Here is a 12273-nt window from a genome sequence, read left to right as displayed (position 1 = left end):
TTAGTATAAGTATTATATCTTTATAAAAGATCTTTCCTTTTATATAGTTTAGTCTTTTTAATAAGCTATTAGTAAAGTTCTTTACCTTTAGTTTATATTTAATATTAAAGTTAAATATTAATAATTAATATACCTAATAAATAAGCTTTTTCTAAAGATTCTATAATAAGCTATTCCCTATACCCTTTATAGCTATATAATCTATTAAGATAAAAAACTTCTTAAATAGTTCTATTAGCTAATATCTTTAGTATTCTAAGCTTTTTATAATAGCTAATAGCTTTTATTAGCCTATAGGAGGGTTATAATTAGTTAGAGTAACTAACTAGTTAGACTTAAGTTAGACTAATAGTTAGACTAATTAGTTACTAGTCTAGTCTTAATCCCTTATAATTAGTAACTAATAACTATTAGTCAGTAACTAACTAGTTAATAGTCTGACTTAAGTCACCCTTTTCTACTAACTAAGATTAAGTAGTTAGATCACTACTCTAACTATAGTTAGACTAGTTAAAAGTGGGGAATTTTTAGAAAAACTACTATTTTTATTACTATATAAGGAAAAAAAGAATAAAAAATTCTAGCTTATAATATATAAGTATTTCTATTTATAGTAATTTTTTATATTTCTTTTCCAATATAAATCTACTTAAATTACCTTTTATAATATCTTTTTCCTAAAGAGCTTTAATTTACACTTAACTATAATAAAAATTAACTTTAGGCTATAAAGTAGGCTATATAGCTATAAAAAATATAAAAAAAACTATTACTATATAGCTTTTAGTAATCTTTATACTATATAGTTATTTTAGATTTTTCCTAATAAGAAACTCTATAATATTCTACTTTTTAGATATTTTTTCTATAAATAGCTTTAATTTACATTTAACTATAATAAAAATTAACTTTAGACTATATAGTAAGCTATAATTTAGGGTTAACTCCTCTAGGGTAGGTTAAAGCATAGGCTTAGTTCTATTAAAGTTACCTATATTAACTAAACTCTAACTATTACTAATAAAGCTTTAACTTATATATATAAAAAGCTACTATATATAGTACAGTAGCCTAACTCTCTTCCTTTTTCCTATACTTATACCTATATCTCTTATACTACTATATAAGTAGTAAGTTAGTTAACCCCCTTAATCTTATATTACTAACCTAATCTATAGTAATACTAAATAAATACTATAGTATTACTTTAGTAGATACTTAGTACTATACCTTTAATAATAAAAACCTTAATAGATAGGTAATTATAAGAGCCCTTTAGCTACTTAAATTAATTTCTATTAAAGTATAAATAACTAAGGTACTTATAGAAAACCCTCAAAAGTAATATATAAATAAAGAAAGAGTTACTTTAGTAGCCTTTAGCTATATACTCTTTCTCTATATTTACTTAAATACTAAAAGGTAAAGCTTTCTTAATAAGTAAGTATTATTAAATAAACTTATAATAAAGCTTAAAATAAATAAAGCCTTAATTAATAAGAAAGGAAAGTTCTTTAATAAAGTATATAAAGATAATTACTTATTTTAGTTTATTACTCTTACTAAGTAAGTAAACTATATATATACTTACTTTATTATTAATAACTATATATAATATAATATAATAAAGCTATAATAATTTAGTAGTATATAGTATTTTAAAGGGAACTAAAAATTTAAGTATATAAGGTTTTAAAAAGGGAATATATTTATATATTATTTATACTATATTATTAGTAAAAGTTAAAGTTAAGGTTACCTAAAGTTAAAAATAATAACTAGCTTTTTAGTAGTTTAATTAATCTAGGTTATATAATAAGTTATATACCCTCCTTAACCTTTACTACTACCTTAGCTAATATATATAACTAAGTATTATTAATAGTATTATTAATAGTAATATAGTAAGCTATAAAGCTATAAAAAATATAAAAAATATTATTACTATATAGCTTTTTATAAACTATAAGCTATATAGTTTTTTTTAGATTTTTCCTAAAGAGGAAATTTATAATATTTTACTTTTAAAGTATCTTTTTTATAAAGAGCTTTAATTTAAGCTTTACTATAATAATACTTTATATATAGTAATAATATTAGTAATAAAATAGCTATAAATCTTTAAAAAGAACTATATAATATACTACTTTTTACAAATAATAATAATAAAAGCCTTACTTATTTTTTCTTTAGCTTATATAGTTTTTTATTTTAATTTTAAAGTATTAATAATTACCCTACCTTAGGGTTATATTATATATACTATACTATTTTCCTATATTTTAGCTATTATTGTAATTTATAAGCATAGGGTAATTTCTATTTAGTTTTATAAGGTATATAATATAGCTTTTTTCCTACTTTTCTAATTACTTTAGTACTAAGAAATCTTTACCTATTTTACTAATACCTACTACTATTTAACTTACTTTTTTATACTTTTTTATAAGTAATAATAGCCTCCTTAAGCTTTTAAGGATCTAATTCTTAATTTTCTTAATCTAAGTTTAGATATTAGGTACCTTTTACTAATAGCCTATAAAATTAACCTACTTTTTAACTTCCTAAAATAGAAGCTACTATCTTTAAAAAAGGGCTTTTTACTAGGAAATTACTTTCTATTAACCTTTTTAAAGAAAGGTAAATATAGGTTATCTATACTATATTAGTATTTATATTTTATTATTTTTTATTCTTTCTTTAATTAAAGATATACTAATTAGTATTTTTTATATAGCTATAGCTAGAAAATAACCCCTATTATTAAGGGATTTTAGACCTTTAATTATAACTAGTATATAAAAATACACCAAGATAAGCAGAAAGTATAGGTAAGTCTTACTAAAAGAGGAAAAAGAGGTATATTATTTTCTATTTAGTTAGTTATCTTTTTTTAATTATTTTGTTTTTCACTATATAATATATATATAACTAACTAACTTTCTTATTTTTTTAGATAATATAACTAGGTAGAATTTAACTTTTAAGATAATTAATACAGCTCTTTTATTAAGAGGGCTTATTAATTATATTTTAAGAAATACCTTTAATACTAAATTTAAAGAAATTAGCTTATCTAATATTAATTAGGAAGCTCTAGGCTATTTAAGAAGTATCTTTTTGCTATTTAAAAAGCCTATTATCTACTTACAAGGGGAGGTTTTTATAACTATTTCCCTAGCTTTACTTTATATGTTTTAGCTTTTTAAAGGTTTAAAAAACCTAGAAGAAGACTTTAAAGTTAATGCTTTATAGCCTAATAAGGTAAATATTTTTTATTATTTTTATTATATTAATTATTAGTTTTATTTAGGAATTTCTATTAGCTTATTCTTAAGCTATTAAAAAAGGCCTTTCTAAACTTAGAAAATACTTCCCTATCTAGCTTATAAGGGAGAATTTAAAGGAATATAGGTAAGTAATATACTTTGTATTTTTATTATTTAAAATAGAGAAAAATACTAATTCTTCTAATTTACATAGGGTTTTTTTACTTTCTATTATTTTAGATCCTACCTTTAAATTAGTATATTTTTACTTAGGGGGTCTTTTATATTATTATATTACTATAGCAAAAAATATAAAAAGTCTACTTACTATAGAGTATAAATAGTAAGATTTTTCCTATTTTATATTAAAAAAAGCCTCTAATTAATATTTTATAGCTTTAAGAAATTATAAGAAAATACTTATTAACTAGCTAAAGGGTTAACTAATAAGTTATATCTATTATAAATAACCTATAAAGACCCCTATAGCCTTATTAAGCTTATTAGCTAACCTAGGTAAACCCTAGCTTATAGGACCTTTATAAGAGATATTACCCTAAATTACCTATAACCTTCTTTTAGACTCTTTAAGCTTTAGTACTAATATAATTATTAAATCTACTTAACTTATAACCTATTTATTATACCCTTTATAATAATTCTAAAGCTTCTTTTAAAGTTACCTAGGTATAATAATAATAGTATTTATATATTACTAAGAAGTTTAACCTAAGATATAGTTAAGTTTAAACCTAATTACTATTAACTTCCTAGCTTATATAATTAATAGATCTAAAGACTTAAAATTAGTCTATAAATATATAAAATATATCTTTAGTAAGGTTAAAGAGAACTTTGAATTTACTTTAACTAATATATAATTAAATATAGTTTATTTAAAAATAAAACTAAATAAATATATATATCTTATATAACTAAAAACCTAGATAGATTAGCTATACTTAACCTAAATATAAGCTATATCCTAGTTAAGATTAAAAAGAAATACCTAGGGATAAACCCTATAAAAGAACTACCTTAATTAAGTACTTAATTAAGAGAACTAATATAATATACCTTATATAAGAAAGAATTTATATTAGTAATACTCTTCTTAGGAATTAATATAGTAATAATATTATTCTTAAAGGTTTTAATTTTAAAACTAAATAGCTTAATTTTAAAAGTTAATTAATAACTATATTAAAAGCTTTTAAAGCTTTATAAGAGATATTAAGTAAAATAAGAAATAATAAAATTAAAAGTAATAATTCTTAAGAACTTCCTTAGATAATATTATTAATAATATTATTAGGTTATATTACTATAGGTATAGTTAAAAGGTTATATAATCTTATTTAATTAATATACTAGCTAAAGCCTTTAACTTTAGCCTACCTTAACTTTAACTTTTAATATATAGAATATATATTTCTTTTAGTTTTTTCTATAAATATTAACTTTCTAAATTTTCCTAGCCCTCTATCTAAATACTATATATAAAGGTTATAGTTATTATATACTTATAGTCTTAGGCTATAATTAGTATAACTATTCTATAGTTATACTAGTAAGAACTTTACTATTAAAGGCCTTAATTATATTATTAACCTAATCTTTTAGGCTATTAAGCTAGGGCTTATACTAGTATTTCTTAATCCCCTTAAAGAAGAAGGTATTATTTATTATATATAACTAGGCCTTTATAAGCTTTTCTTTTAAGCTCTATAGAGCTACTAGCTCCTTTTTAATCTCCTTTTTAGTATATTATATAAAATTACTATTACTTAGTATATTACTATAGACTAAGAAAAGCTTATAGCTAAAGGCTACTAGCTTAACTAAACTAAGGTTATTTTATATAATTAAATAGAACTACTATAATAGCCCCTTAAAGTTCTAGTCTAAGAAAGTCTTCTTAAAGTTATTAGCTTTTACCTATAGCTACTTAAGCTTATTAATATTATTATAATTCCAAAGGGCTAGCTTAATCTTCTTATATAATAAGCTAGTATTAAGGTTAATATACTAATAGAAGGTTTTAGCTAAACCTCTTTATATAATAGCTAGTATTATAGGTAAGCTATAATAGTTAGTAATATATAGTAAAGGGTAGAAACTAGGGTTAATTAACTAATTAAGTAACTTACTTATTATATTAGGTTAATTAAAGGTTAAAGATAAAAGAAGGAAAAAGTTACTTTATATATAGCTTAGTAGCTATTATAAAATATATATTTACTATTATTAGAGTTTAGTAGCTAATATAATATATATACCTAACTTATTAAGATTTAACTTTACTAAAAGAGATTACTATTAATTATATTATTAAAGAAGGATTTAACCTAGAACTTATAGTTTAAAGAAAATAATAAATTCTTAAGAACTTTTTATATAATAAGTATTTATTAAAGTACTAAAGCTATTTTAGCTTTTAAAGTAAAACCTTTATAACTTACTTTTAATTTTACTATAGTAAAAAAGAAAGTAATATAAAAAATAAAAAATAAATTATTATTAAGAATATTATAATACTTTTATAGTCTTTTACTTATTATATACTTAATAATTAAATATTAAACCTAAAATAGGCTTTTAAAGTTACTTTTATTAAGTACTAAACTAAATATAATTACCTAACTATAGCTTAAGAAAATATAAATTAAAATCCTTAAGGGAAATAAGCTTAATACTTAGAATAGCTATTAAAAGAAAGATATAAAAGAAAGTATTATAGTTAGTTTATATTTATATACTAGGTTTTAAAACTAATCTAAGAAAGAAAAAGCTATTAAAATATAGATCTTATAGTATTCCTAAAATAAGCTTATAATTTAGGGTTAACTTCTCTAGGGTAGGTTAAAGCATAGGCTTAGTTCTATTAAAGTTACCTATATTAACTAAACTCTAACTATTACTAATAAAGCTTTAACTTATATATATAAAAGGCTACTATATATAGTATAGTAGCCTAGCTCTCTTCCTTTTTCCTATACCTATACCTATATCTCTTATACTACTATACAAGTAGTAAGTTAGTTAACCTTTAATCCTTACCCTTAGTCCTATATTACTTACCTAATTTATAGTAATACTAAATAAATACTATAGTATTACTCTAGTAGGTACTTAGTATTATACCTTTAATAATAAAGACCTTAATAGGTAAATAATTATTAGGGCCCTTTAGCTACTTAGACTAATTTCTATTAAGGTATAGATATCTAAGGTACTTATAGAAGACCCTTAGAAGTAATATATAAATAAAGAAAGAGTTACTTTAGTAGCCTTTAGCTATATACTCTTTCTCTATATTTACTTTAATATTAAAAGGTAAAGGTTTCTTAATAAGTAAGTATTATTAAATAAACTTATAATAAAGCTTAAGATAAATAAAACCTTAATTAATAAAAAAGGAAAGTTCTTTAATAAGGTAAATAAAAATAATTACTTATTTTAGTTTATTACCTTTACTAAGTAAGTAAACTATATATATACTTACTTTACTATTAAGAACTATATATAGTATAATATAATAAAGCTATAATAATTTAGTAGTATATAGTATTTTAAGGGAAACTAAAAATTTAAGTATATAAGGTTTTAAAAAGGGAATATATTTATATATTATTTATATATTAATAAAAGTTAAAGTTAAGGTTACCTAAAGTTAAAAATAATAACTAGCTTTTTAGTAGTTTAATTAATCTAAGTTATATAATAAGTTATATACTCTCCTTAACCTTTACTATTACCTTAGCTAATATATATAACTAAGTATTATTAATAGTATTATTAATAGTAGCTAAAATAAGCTTAATAATAACCTAATTAGTTTTTATAATAGTTTTATAAGTATTTAAACTTACTAAAAAAGTAATTTTAACTTAAGTTAAAAAAGGAAAGCTTAATATACTTTCTTATAAAATTAACTAAGCTTTTTTAAAAGTACTTTACTTTCTATATATAAAAACTACTAAAGATTAAAGAAAAAATAATTAGCTTAGTTAATTAGTTTTAGAACTTTATATATAAATAAAAGTACTAATACTAAGAAAGTAAAGACTTTACTAACTTAAAGAAAGAATAATTATTAAATTACTTTAATAGCTAATAAAAAGAATCCTTATAAAGAGTAAGGCTAAATCCTTAGTAATTAAAGTTATAAAGGTAAATATTACAATTACTTTATAAGATAATCTTAGCCTTATTAGCCTAGCCCTATAGCCTAGCTAAACCCTAGTTTATTAGACCTTTATAAGGGATAATATCTCTTATTACCTATAACCTTATTTTAAACTCTTTAAGCTTTAGTATAATATTATTATTAAATCTACCTAGCCTTTTAATTAACTATTACTTATATATAATAATTCTAAAGTTTCTTTTAAAGCTACCTAAGTATAATAGTTTTTACTTAATACTAAACTAACTATCTTAAAATAAATTAATTTTTTAATTTAATTATAAGTAAATCTTTAGTTTATATAACTAAGAACCTAGATAAATTAGCTATACTTAACCTAAATATAGGCTATATCTTAAATAAGATTAAAAATAAATACTTAGGGATAATTTCTATAAAGAAATTACTTTAATTAAGCCCTTAATTAAGAAAATAAATATAATATACCTTATACTAAGAGAGAATTATATTAGTAATACTTTCCCTAGGAATTAGTATAGTAATAATATTACCCTTAAAGGTTTTAATTTTAAAACTAAATAGCTTAATCTTATAAGTTAATTAATAATTATACTAAAAGCTTTTAAAGGTTTATAAGAAATATTAAATAAAATATAAAATTATAAAATTAAAAGTAATAGTTCTTAAGAATATTATTTTTAATAAATATCTATTAAGGTATTAAAGTTAACTTAGTTTTTAATATAAAATCCTTATAATTTACTTTTAATTTTACTATAATAAGAAAGAAAGTAATATAAAAAATAAAAAATAAATTACTAATAAAAATATTATAATATATTTATAGTTTTTTATTTATTATATACTTAATAATTAAATATTAAACCTAAAGTAAGCTTTTAAAGTAGCTTTTATAAAGTATTAAACTAAATATAATTATTTAACTATAGCCTAAGAGAATATAAACTAAAAACCTTAAGGGAAATAGGCTTAATACCTAGAGAAGTTACTAAAAGAGAAATAAAAAAGAAAGTAATATAATTAATTTATATTTATATACTAAGCCTTAAAACTAATCTAAGAAAAAGAAAGCTATTAAGATATAAATCTTATAATATCCTTAGAATAAGCTTAATAATAACTAAATTAATTTTTATAATAGTTTTATAAGTATTTAGATTTACTAAAAAAGTAATTCTAGCTTAAGTTAAAAAAAAAAAGCTTTATATATTTCTTAGTAAAGCTAACTATATTTCTTTAAAAGTACTTTACTTTCTATATATAGAAATTACTTAATACTAAAGAAGAAAGAATTAACTTAGTAAATTAATTTTAAAACTTTATATATAGTTAAAAGTACTAATACTAAGAAAGTAAGGAATTTCTTAACTTAAAAAGAAAATAATTATTAAATTACTTAAGTAACTAATAAAAGAAATCTTTATAAGAAATAAAGCTAAATTCTTAATAATTAAAGTCTTAAGGATAAATAAATATAATAAGTTTAGCTAATTAATTAAATTTTATTTTTATAAAATACTATAATTATAGTAAAAAAGGCTATATTAGTAAAAACTATAAAGTACTTAGAAAGGTTAATTAAGTTTAAGTAAAAAATAAGTAATAGTTAATAATTAAACTTAATCTTTAATTAAATTATTTTTAAAAAACCTAGGTAATAAACTAAGAGCTATTAACTATTTTTATAATATAGTAATCTTATATAGCTAATAAAATATTAAAATAGCTATTTACTTAAATATAAGTACTTAAATTAATATTATAAGTAATACTTTTACTATTTAGTAAAAACTAAAATAACTTACTTTTAAAGGTATTAAAATTATAGGTATTAGCCTTAAATTTAAAACTAAGTATTTTAATTAGTAAGTAATACTTATAATAATAAACTAAAAAAGTATAATAAAAAGATTTACTTATATACTTATTAGTATTAATAGACTTAATAATAATTAAAAAATATTTATTTTACTATTTATATTATATTTTAAAGATCTTTAGGTTATAGTTAATTACTATAAGAATTACTAATAGTTTAAGTATAAATAAAAGAAAAAAATAGAAATTCTTTAAGCTAATATATTCCTTAAAAGGATATATAAATATTAGATTTATATAATTACTATAAATTAAAAAGTATATATATTACTTAAAGAGAGAATTTACTTTAAAGATATATATAATTTAGTATTACTTAAGCTAAGAGAATTCTTAGATATATTTAGTTTAAATAAAGTAAACATAATACTATAAACTAAGAAAAGTAATTATATAATTAACCTTTATTTAAGGAAAAAACCTTCTTTTAAATTAATTTACCTTTTATTTTAGATAAAGTTAAATAAGCTAAAAGAATATATTAAGGAAAATCTAAAGAAAAATAAAATTTACCTATTAAAAAGCCTTATAAAAGCTTTAATTTTATTTATTTCTAAGAAAAGTAAAACTCTATATCTATATATAAATTACTATAGACTTAATAAAGTAATTATAAAGAATTAATACTTATTACTATTAATATTAAAGCTTATAAACTATATTACTAATACTAAGTACTTTTCTAAGATTAATATTAAAAATACTTATTACTATATTAAAATTAAAAAAGGTAATAAATAAAAGATTATATTATAAACTTAATATAAGTACTTTAAGTATATAATTATACTATTTAAACTAGCTAATATACCTATAACCTTTTAAAGCTATATTTATAAGGCTTTTAAAAAGCTAGTTAATATAATTTATATAGTATACTTAAATAATATTTTAATTTAATTTAAAACCTAGAAAAAGTATACTATAGTATTAAAGTAAATCCTAAAATAATTATAAAAAGCTAAATTATATACTAAACCTTCTTAGTATATATTTTACTAAAATAAAGTAAAGTTTTTAAGATTCTTTATATTAAATATAAAAGTTAAAATAAATTTAAAATAAATAAAAGTAATTAAAACCTAGTAAAAACTAATTATATACTAAAAGATATAGATTTCCTTAAGATTTTATAACTTTTATTAATAATTTATTTATAATTACTTTAAGATTATTATACCTTTAATAAGCTTACTAAAGAAAAGTAAAAATAGTAAAATACTAGGTTTTATAACCTTAAATAAGAAATAATAATAAATATTTAGTATTTTTATTAAGGTATTTTAGTATATTTTATTAATTTAATACTTTAACTTAAACTAATATATTTATTTAAAGATAAATATAAGTAAAGTAACTATAGTAAATATATTATTATAACCTAATAATAAAAGTTATTTTTACTTTATAGTATTTTAATTTTTTAAGTTTATTAATAAAAAAATAAAATATAATATATTAAGTTAAAAACTAATAGTAATTATTAAGTTATTTAATACTAGTAATAATACCTTAAAGGGTTTTTATTATAGGTAAAAGTCTAAAGTAATTATAAGAACTTAAAGACTTTTATAAAAAATATAAAGCTAAATAAAAGGTAAGCTTACTAGTATATATATTTAATACCTTATAACTTTATAATTAAGTATATAAAAGGTAAAAATAATTTTATTAATATAATCTTAAGATCTTTAAAGATTAAGTAACTATAAGATAATATTAATTAATTATTAAATCTTTTTTAAAGTAAAATAGTTAATTTTATTATAAGGAAATAAGCTTAAATAATAGTTACTTATACTTTAAATAAAATACTATTACTATTTAAGTTAATACTATAAGATAAGTTATTACTAAAAAAAGAAAAGTAAGTTATTTTAGTATAAGTAAAGATAAAGGAAAGATCTTATAGAAATACTATTAAGGTTTTACTTTTAAAAATAATAAATTTAAAAAAGTATACTAAAATATCTTTAGAAATTATATTAAACCTTACTTACTTAATAGGTAAAAAGTTAAAGAATACTTAATTTAAGAAACTAATATAAAAAGGAAATATTAATTAATTACTTAACTTAAACTTATAAATAAAAGAATATTTAAAATTACCTAAGATACTTAAAAAGCTAGTAATTTATAAAGGTACTTAAAATATAAACTTTATTAACTTAAAAATACTTAATATACTATATAATATAGTTATAAAAGTATAAGAAAGAGATATATATATCTTTTACTTAAAGAAATAAGTAATAACTTATAAAAGGGAAAAAAAGCTAAATAGTAAAACCTTACTAAAATACCTATAGATAGTTTATAATAACCTTTTATTCTTTAAAGATAGATTATATATTTCTTAAGATAAAAAAGTAAAATAAAAGATCTTATATTAATATTATAATAATAAATTAGTAAAATATTTTATATACCTATAAATTAAAGTTTTAATTTAAAGAAACTTTTATTAAAAATATATATAATAAAATATTAAAAATAAAGTAAATAGCTATTAAATTTATTAAATAATAGTACTTAGGAAATATAAATTATATAGAAAGTTAAAAAACTTATTAATTTTAAGTTAACCTTAGTAAAAAATCTTTATAGATTTTATAACTAGGTTACTATTAATATAGTATAAGAAAAAAAAAAAAATATAATTTTAATTATAGTTAATAAATTTATAAAGTATAGTTAATTTATTTCTATATTATTTATAATTATAATAATTAAATTAGCTAAAAGCTTATATAAATATATTTTTATTAATTTTAAAGTACTTTAAGGTATAGTATTAAACTAAAGAAGTATATTTATTAGTAACTTTTAGGTAAAATTTTACTATATTTTAAAAGTAAAATAAAGGCTTTTTATTACTTATTAACCTTAAATAGATAAATAAATAAAATAAATAAACTAAATATTAAGCTTTTACTTATAATACTTTATAGGAAA

Source organism: Fusarium flagelliforme (assembly GCF_020744385.1).
Source record: "Fusarium flagelliforme strain FIESC 12 MPI-CAGE-AA-0113 chromosome Unknown B0J16scaffold_7, whole genome shotgun sequence".
NCBI lineage: Eukaryota > Fungi > Ascomycota > Sordariomycetes > Hypocreales > Nectriaceae > Fusarium > Fusarium flagelliforme.
The sequence above is the reverse complement of the archived record's forward strand: the minus strand, read 5'-3'. Positions refer to the sequence as shown.